The sequence below is a fragment of the Ziziphus jujuba genome, chromosome 1 (genome assembly GCF_031755915.1).
Source record: "Ziziphus jujuba cultivar Dongzao chromosome 1, ASM3175591v1".
NCBI lineage: Eukaryota > Viridiplantae > Streptophyta > Magnoliopsida > Rosales > Rhamnaceae > Ziziphus > Ziziphus jujuba.
Window position 1 is genome coordinate 29,625,351 of NC_083379.1, and position 10,346 is coordinate 29,635,696.

Below are 10,346 nucleotides of genomic sequence, written 5' to 3' on the forward strand. Positions count from 1 at the left end.
AACCTGGTTGTATTAAATGAACAACTTTAGTTCACGTGGGTAATTGATTTTCGTCTCTTAATTGATACATGAATTTATACTAGTGAAAACCTTAATTTTGTTCTTATAAACCTCTGGTTAATATAATTAACATTCCCTTCACCAGACTAGTGGGCTTAAGACTTAAAAACATATCGAACTAGACGTTCAATTAACGAATATTAGGTCGGGCCAATGGATACTCAAATCTGTTTTTTGAGTTGTAGTTTTCAATAGTCCTTACATTTTTGTTTTTGTCCAACACTTGCCTTCAATAACGACAGGTGCGAATGGTATGGTGGATACATTTCACATGCCTAAAATTATATTTTCTCAACAACCCACTAAGTTTCCAGCTATTTTGGGTCGATCTTCTACCAGGAAAAAGCAAGTAAAAACTATGAAATTTCAAATTTATGATCAACACCCTGAAAATCTGCCTAAACTGACCGAAGCCTAATCTAAAACGTATAGTCAATGAATCAATCAATAGAATCACACAATGGGAAAGCTATCTATTTTAATATCTACAAGTCTATATACCCTACATGAATTGAATTGGTCTTTTTGGCGTGCATTTGCTTTTGTTGTTTTGCTTGATAATTAATTTGATTAGGGCATCAAAACCTAGAATTATTGTGTTTTCTGTCTTTTTGTCTAATAATTTGTGTTTAGGAATTAAAAAAAAAATAGAAAAGTAGTATATATAAAATATGGTCCCTTATGGATATCCCACACTTCAACACGTCGCAAGCTAACCGCCTACTCTATAAGTTAATATTGTCAAAACCAATATTACCAAAAATATATATTTACATAAATACATATATATATATATATATATATACATTATCAAAATCAAATAAACAAATACGTGGCATGCAATTCATAATCATATGAATATTTGGATTCTTCTGGAGGCACTCTTAATTAATCACTAACTTTGATCAAATTATTCATTGATCTCCTTGTGTTTATGACATATATATTTGAGTAGAAAAGATGTATATAGTATTTTCATCTATGAAACTGGTAATGGATTTTTCTTTTATTTTTGATTTCAATAATGTTATAGAAATTAAAATGTGTGCTAAATTAATTTATCAAATGACACAATATTATGATGTTATTGGTTGATATATTTATATAATCTAAATATGAATGAGTGAACTTTTAAATGAAAAAATAAATTAAAAAAATCAATAAAATATTTTTATTACTACATCATTTATTATGTCATTTGATCAACAAATTTGAAAAATATTTCAATAAATTTTGTATCATTACTTTGATTTATAATTGTATTACATTGAGCATTAATTATTATTATTATTAATATTATTATTATTATTATTATTGTTATTGTTATTATTATTATTATAATTTTATTAAGAAGAAGAACACAAAACATCACTTTGAAGGACACGGTTAACCACTCACTGTTCCAAGTTTTTAACTTATTCATCCATGATTCAAACAACCCTAAAGAGAGAGTACATCTAGCTGAACAATGAACATTTCTATTTGTCTCTCTAGGAGCAAAAGAACACTGACCGAACACCCCCAACAAATGCTTAACAAAACCTAATGTCATCAACAAGAAAACAATTAACATCTAAAAACATATCTTGACTCTTAAGAATAGAATTGGCTGATTGCAGCATTAATTATTAGTTGAATAGGGTTTGATTGAGTGGGAAAAAATGATATACACACACACACACACACATATATATATATATATATATAGCCTATAATCTTAAATAGAAAGAAAATATTAATTTTTCATTAGTGTGTAGAAAACTGCTTGGTCCATGGTTCAGTATATCTTTTAGTGTACAGGATGTTATTGTTGTCTCCATGATCAAACGTAAATCTCTCTCCTCATTGCTTGGAAACTTAATTAGTTCGGTGAGGTATTCCTTCAATCAAAAAAAAAAAAAAAAAAAAAAAGAATCATCGATCTTCCCAAAAAAATTATTATTACATTTATAATATCTCCTAACTCCCATACAACTTATTGCTCTTTATATACTCTCGACCAGCTTTTAGATAATTACATTTAATATTTTATTTTATTTTATTTTCCTTTCTATAGAAGTTAATTGTCAAGTTTTGAACATAAAAACTTATAGATCTTTAACTATGATATTCAATTGAGTTACCATATTCTTACAAAAAGTTTCAAGCAATGGAAGAGTAAATCATCGTTACGTTTATATTATCTTAATTGACCACAAAATGATCACCACAAAAATAAGAACTAAAAAATATTTCACCAAATTAAAACAAAAACAACAACAACAACAACAATAAAAATAAAGGAAGTGTAGCGATTAATTGGGAGATCACGATTTTGTCACTAAATATATGTGTACGTGACAGGTCATGTGAATTATCAGAAACAGACATATTATAGTTTGGATTTGGGGATTTTTGTTAGCTTTTCTATGATACAGATGTGCCAATGGCATGAATATATTCAGCACGCGTTGTTTGGAATCTTTGAATCTTCACTGATTTATTTCGTTTCTTGGCATTTTTTGTAATATCTGATGACAATTCCAGTATCAATCTGCATCATTCAACGATTTCTTTGTCACTTTCAGTATCTACCAGGAAAAATCAAGTTATCAAGATAGATATAGGTTCGGGGCCAACACTGTAGTGGCATATTATATATATATATATATATATACATATAAGCAATATTAGTATTATATTTAAATGTTTATTCAGGATTTTTTTTTCCCTTAACAAAGCATATTAGGCATGTATAACACTATATATTCTTTCATGAATGTCTCTTGGGTATTATATTTTACTGGAATAAGATGCATATATTCCGCTAGGTAATCTACTTAATAATAATTCTAGTGCAGAACAATACTGATCAAGGTTGAAGTAGCTAGCCAGATGTCAAAATGTCAAAATTGATTACATAATAAAGTAAAAAATGTCAATGCAAGAATCAAAATGGTGACGTTTTGTGATCGGCCCATATAATGCTCTATTTGATCCTTTCAATCATTTGTGTGGCTCTTATTTCCTGTTCCTTGCTCCTTAATCTTTAATATCCTAATATTATTTTCCATTTGATACTCAAAGTAAATAATTGTTTAAAATACAGTAAAATACCTAATGAATATTTATAAAATTATAAAAATTAATTAATACAAAAAATTATTTGTTATTTGTAAATGAATAATTTATTAATTTAATAGAGAAATGAATATTTATTAATTTAAAAAGAATTTTACATTTTTTTAAAACATAATTACTAATTATGGATGTATTTTTTTTTTAATTTTACTTAGACATATTTATAATTTATCAAAACTATTTGAATTATTATAAAAATGATATAATGATGGTATTGCCTATTTGATGAAGAGATTATTTAAGAGGTAATGAATATATCTACCGATGATAATGATTCATATGAATTGTTTTTTTTTTCATAAGAGACCTTTCAAGATGTAATAACTTTAAATAATTATTTCCTATAAAATGAAAATAATATGTCAAATGTTGTGTGTGTGTGTGCATTCAATGCATTGCAAAATTTAATGGGTCCTAAATAATTTTTTTTTTTTAAAAAAATCTTATATATTTAGCGAAATTATTAATTTAGTATATTAGCCCAAGTCGGGATTAGATAATTTTATTATTTTAGCAAGATTATCTTTTTATCAACGTTCATTTATTGAGATTTTATTATCACCTATATGGATAAACTAATCCAAATATTTAATTAGATAAATACGTATATATACAATTTTACTATAAAAATATGCACACATTTGCTATCAACATTGCATGGCGTAGATATCTGCCTCTTTCCAGTATTTTATTGTTCAAATCAAAATATCACATTCGCTTAATAAAAAGCCAGTAGCTCAAAGTTCTTGGTGATACAAACAAACAGCACGTACTCCTAGTCGGCCAATATACAGGGAAGATTTGGTAATCCAATCTGCAGTCTATAGTCGAGAGAGAAGGTGAGTTTATTTAGTTTTGGCCTGAGAGAGAGAGAGAGAGAGAGAGAGAGAGAGAGAGAGAGAGAGAGAGAGAGAGAGAGAGAGAGAGAGAGAGAGAGAGAGAGAGCTTAATAGAATGACCAAATTTGATAGATAGCTTAATTATCTTAAAATTAGTACATTAGAGAATAAATTGCAATAAACATTGAAAAAAATTCTGAACCATACGTGCATTTTGGTACCTTTCAGCTGCAGGGATTAATGTTTATTTGTCTCCTGATGGAACATAAATCTCCCTCCTATTGCTTTGCTTGGACCACTTGTCTTCCCCTTTGCGGGAAGCCCTGTAATATGGAAACAACAGGAAATTTATAAGGAATTTAGGGAGATCGAGAATTATTAAGGACAAAATCCACATCCATAAGATTGCATGATTTGGTATTCAGCCAAAAAAAGAAAAAAGAAAAAAGATTGCATGATTTGGTTATTTGACGGTTTGGATAGTTGTCTTTCAAATTTTTTTTTAATATATATATTTTTTAACATATCATTTTTAAACATTTTGAAAGATTTTAAAAGTATTTAAAAGTTTGAAGGTATTCGATTTAGATTTTAAAGTAGTTTATACAAATCTAATAATATTCAATTCAGATTTTAATGAATTTTATAAAAGTCCATTAAAATTCAGGTGTATTCAATTAGGACTTTATAAAATTTTTGGATTTTAATGGATTTGAAAGAATTTTAATAGTAAAATTATGAAGAAAATTATCAATATGAAATCTAACCTCAGTTCCAAAGATTTTGTTGTATCATTATAAATTCTTTATAAAATCTATGAAATTCCATTACAATCCATCAAACTTTAAAATTTATAACTCATTTTAAATTTATTAAACTCTAGATTGAATACACCCTTTTAAACCTTTTATTATATCATTTTTATATAAAAGAAATAATATCCAAAGCTGTAAAATTTATATGATATTTTTGTGATTTGATCGAATGTGAATGGTTAATCGGCTATTCATTACCGTATTTTTCTATAAATTCTTTATCATATAATTTTAGAAAACAAGGCCATAAGTAGCTTATGGCTATGGCTTAGGGGCCAATGCCACCTAAGGTTTTTGAAAATTTTTAATTACATATATATAGTTTTAATATTTTAGAGAAAATTTTGTTATTTTTATAGAAAAGGATATCCAGAAAAAAAAGAAAAACAGATTAAAATAATCTAATTATAAGTTAATTATTTTTTATTTTTAATGTAAATTATGATAGTAATCTACATTTATACCATAACTATTTATTAAATTGAAAGTATTTATGTTTATGCTTTTGATTTTCAATATGTAATTTTTAGGGTTATTTACCATTATCTAGAAGAATTTTATTATATTATTTAATATAATGACACTAATCTTTCAATTTTGTCCAAAAAAAAAATTGATATTATCTTTCAAATATATATATCATGATATTGATCAATTAGGAAGTAATACTTTTAGCAATAATACATACAAAAAATGATAAATATTTTATTTATTACTTGTTTATATATAATTAGATAATTTTAGTCAATAAACTTATAATTATTTTTTTGAAAAATATCTTAGCGCCATCATGGTCATTTTTTGGCTCTATCCTTTATTAGAAATGATATGATAAAGAATTTATAGAGAAGAACTATAAAAAAACAATATCCTAAGCTATTAAGATTTGTTTGATTTTTGCAATCTAATGGGTGTGGATGGCTGTCTATTAAAATTTTTCTCTATAAATTTCTTATCATATCATTTTTATATTAGAATATAATATATGATATATTAATGTACCATTTGCATTTGCACCATGTATGTATGGTGTTTATTTCTTGGATATCTTCTTTTTATTTTCTTAGCAATTTTTAAATCTCATCATAATATTTTCATCTGTCATATTAATCATTGCAATAATTTCTCAATTTGTTATATTCATCATACCTGAAAAAAAAATATGAAAAAAAAAATTGATTATCACATATATATACATTTATATGATAATGCTTACAGGTTGATTTGATAATTTTAATATTAAAATCTTTTTTATTAACTTTTAAATCGCTTTAAATGTACAAATTTAAAAATGCCATAGAGGCCTAATATTGTTAAATATCTTATTTGCAATCCAAAGATTAATAATAAAAAAATAAATCTTGACGGTAAAAATTAATGTGAACTTGGATGTATACAGGCTTGAGAAGACCACTACTTCAAGTGTATGTCAAATATTTGTAAAGCAATAAACCTAGAGAGTACTACAGTAAAATCCTAATAAATAAATATTCGATAAATGAATAATCTTAGTAACTAAATAAAATTGTTTAATCCTAACTCATATTGGTATACTAAATAAACAAATTTGCTAAATGATAAGATAATAATTTTTTATAAAAAATCTTTTAGGACGCATTGAATATATAAATTAATATTTGATTAAACTTATAAAATAATTAATAAGAAAATTTTACTTAATAGCTTTTTTATTTTTCCAATTTAGTTTTTTTCCTAAATATGCATTTAAAGGCTTTTTCTTTTACCAACATGAACAAGAAAAGGAAATAAAATTTGAAGTAAGAATTGATCAATTGATACTCTTGAATTTTTTTTTTTTTTTTTTTTTTTGTAATTGTTAATTGAGTGGTGCTTAATCCCATAAATGTAGATTTTATTAAGCTTGGCTGATATTCTTCTTTGTTGATATATCTATATATATATGTATTATATAGTTAGTAAAATTATTTCTCAAAACTAGTATAAAATTCTTTTTATATTATTAAATATTCACTTATTGATAAATCAGTAAATTATTCATTTATTGATAAATAAATAACTCTTTTGAACTAATAATTTTTTATAGTCTCAAGTGTATTAATTTACAAAGGTTTTACTGTATATACAAAATTTTGATTGATTGGAAATCTTATATCATAAATTTCAGGATACATAAATCATTAAAAATTGCTACTTGTTTAATTAAATTTTTAATTTTAAATTATTAATTAATGTGATATCTTTTGTACTTTAACACATTATTATGTATATTTCCATCTTATATTGGAGAGTATATCCAAGTATAACTCACCATGTATAGCACTAATTACATTTTAGTAATAATTCTTAGTTTGAGATAGCGTATAAAACGTTGCAATTTAAAGTTCAAAACATATGCAAGTGAATAAGCATCATCTGTTGATCAATATATCTTTCTTAACCATACTTCTTATTTTTATTTTTGAATATGTTAAGTGCTGGAATTGGTAACACATTTATATATATGTATATATGTTAAACACAAAGCCCAAAATGATGACATTGTGAAATCTATTTGTTAGTCCATATAGCCTTTGAAACATTCAATCCCATTCTGCAGTTGTTATTTCCTTTCTTCCTTATTTATTTATTTTTTTTTCCGTATATTTGCCCTCTGAGTTTCCAAAGTAAACTATTAATCTGTTTAACCTAGGCAAACCAAAGTATTTATATTAATTTCCTAGCTTTAGATCCTAATAATAATTAAACCACTCTGGCTCTTTTAATGATTTTATTATATTTTAAACATGAGAAGATAAACTTAAACAATTATTATATTTTAAACAGAGAAGATAAAACTTAAATAAACAAAATGTTGATCCTTTGTAACTGAAGGACATTGAGCAAGTTGCCCCAAGTTAATGGTTATCCAAATAATACTGGCCAAAAAAAGAAACTCATAATTATGGTCGTCTCCAAAGAAAAAAGATAATTAATTAATTTAAATTATTTTAAAACATTAATACAGGAACATTAATTCGACTTAATTGTCTGAACCTTTTCTGCAGTTTGTTTGATTTTCATGGTCTAAATGAATCACGCCATCTTTTAACAAAGATGTTGCTAGAAGCAGCTGGCATTATGTACAAAATGATTTTGATGACAATGATATGAAAAAGACTGGGTTAAAATAATTGAAAAAACGAAATTAAATTTAATGGCTTGTTTGAAGAAATTAAATTTAATTATTCTTCATGAAAGTGATATGGAAAAGACTGGGTTAAAATAATTGAAAAAACGAAAGAGGTATGCAATTTCGATATGATTGCTATTAATTCTCGGCTAGATTTTCCAAGAAAAAGGAATTTCCTTTTTTCTTCTTTTGTTGTTTATTAATATTAAGGAGAATAATATATCGTAATAATGCATGCGCGCATGTCTGTGTATATGAGAATAAATGTACATGAAAGCAATGTATTTCAATTATTTATTTATCTATGTATATTTTATTAAATTTTGTCCAACATTTTACAGGTATGTAGGCCCACCAATAATTTAAATTGTATCAATTTTTCATCATTGATTTATTTTATAACTTAACCTTAATTATTTAAATAATATAATTGGCCATACTTTGAAATTTGCGAACAGATGTTACTATATATATAGAGATAAATATAACTTGTATATTATTTTGTTTTCTCTCTTTAAATTCATAATCAAATGGATGAGACCTCAGTGATTCTTATAAAACTCCTACTATATTAGATCTTTCATAAATACAGAATACTAACCATCACTACCTTTTTTTGTGCAAAAAATACAAAATTAAGGTTGACGACGACCAAATTGGTAGGTCAATTCTTAGCACACAAAAAAGAAAGAAAAAAAAAAAATGGTAGGTTAACGACTAAATTAATTAAAAGACACTAATGAAATTGAAAACCAAAGGGAATGAATGAATGAGTGCATGGTGGTGCTTTGAACCGATGGGAAAGGCTAATGAATCAATGAGAGAGAGGTGGCTAGGAAGCAACCAGTAATGACTAGTGTAGGTCTAATTGGGATTATTACATGACAACCAATACATTGCTTAGGAATCTTCCACATGGCGTTAGTTTCTTCCATTATAATTTCAGACATTGTTCATAATATAGATTATATTTTATATAAATTATATTTTCTATTACAATTTTATATATAGTTTATTCATCAAAAAGAAAAAATAAAAGATATATAGTTTAGAAAATAAAATTCTAAATAATATAGTCATATTAAATCAACTTAACTATTTTCACCCCTACGTGCATTTTATATATAAAAAAAAAATAATACAAAACGTTTTAATTTTAGAATTTTTAATATTAGAACATTATGAAAATGAATAACAGAACTGGCTTTCTTTTTTCTTTTTTCTTTTTTATTTTACGAAAGTTTTCGTTAAAGCCATGTCCATTATTGAAAGGACGTTAGAAAAATATATAGTGCCAAACATAATGATTTTTGGTAGTTATATTGGAAGGATGATAATTTATAAACCAGGAAGATATACACATGTTATCTTAAAGAGAAAATGATATTAGCTTAACAATATGTGACTTTGAGCTGGACCGACTGGTTGTAATGTTGTAAGAGTTTGGATCTTCTGTTTGTTTTATTTATTTATTTATTATTTATTTTATTTTATCAATAATATAATATCATCTTATTTTAAAATATTAGTAAGGAAATAAAATAAATCAAATGAAAAAGATTAAAAAAAATCTATATTTAAAAAAAAAAATTCTATTACTAATTGAATATACATGGAAAATAGAAGAATAGAAGGAGAAAATTCTCATAGACATTTTACAAAGGAAGCCAGAGTTGTGGGCCAAGGAGACATGAATTGGATTTATAGTGCACTACATACCGGAAAGTGTCCCATTCAAGCCAACGCAAATGAAATGTAAGTGTTAGGCTCTTTTTGGAGCTGCCCATACATGTTGGGTCCTTTATTTTTTATTTTATTTATTTTTTTTTAACTTTTGGCAATCATGTGGGTCTTTAATTTAGATCATATAGATAGATCCTACCATTTTGAAAACTATTTTATAGATTCAATAATGGTGTGGATACCAATTTATTTATCAAATTTTATTAGTGATGTGATAAAATAGTGTTTTATTATTTTATAAAAACTATCAGAGGTACCAAAAAGCTATGAGATATTTACCAATCAAAATTTCAATTTAGTTCAATCAAATTTGGCTATATTTAAAACAATCCAGTTTAGCTGGATAAAATTTAAAATAGTCCAATCTAATACAGATTAATTGTACATTTCAATTGGAACAAGGCAATAATTAATATTTAGTTTTTATTTATTTTTAACTAATAAAATAAATTTAATACATCATTTTTGTCGTATCATTTGAAAAACAAAGTGATATGCGTATATTATTACTATTTCCATATTATATCAAAAGAGATATACCAACGTAAAACTTGTTGTGGATGATAATCAATAATTCAAAATTAAAATTTTAGTTTGCTCTGTGATGACTCTTACTTT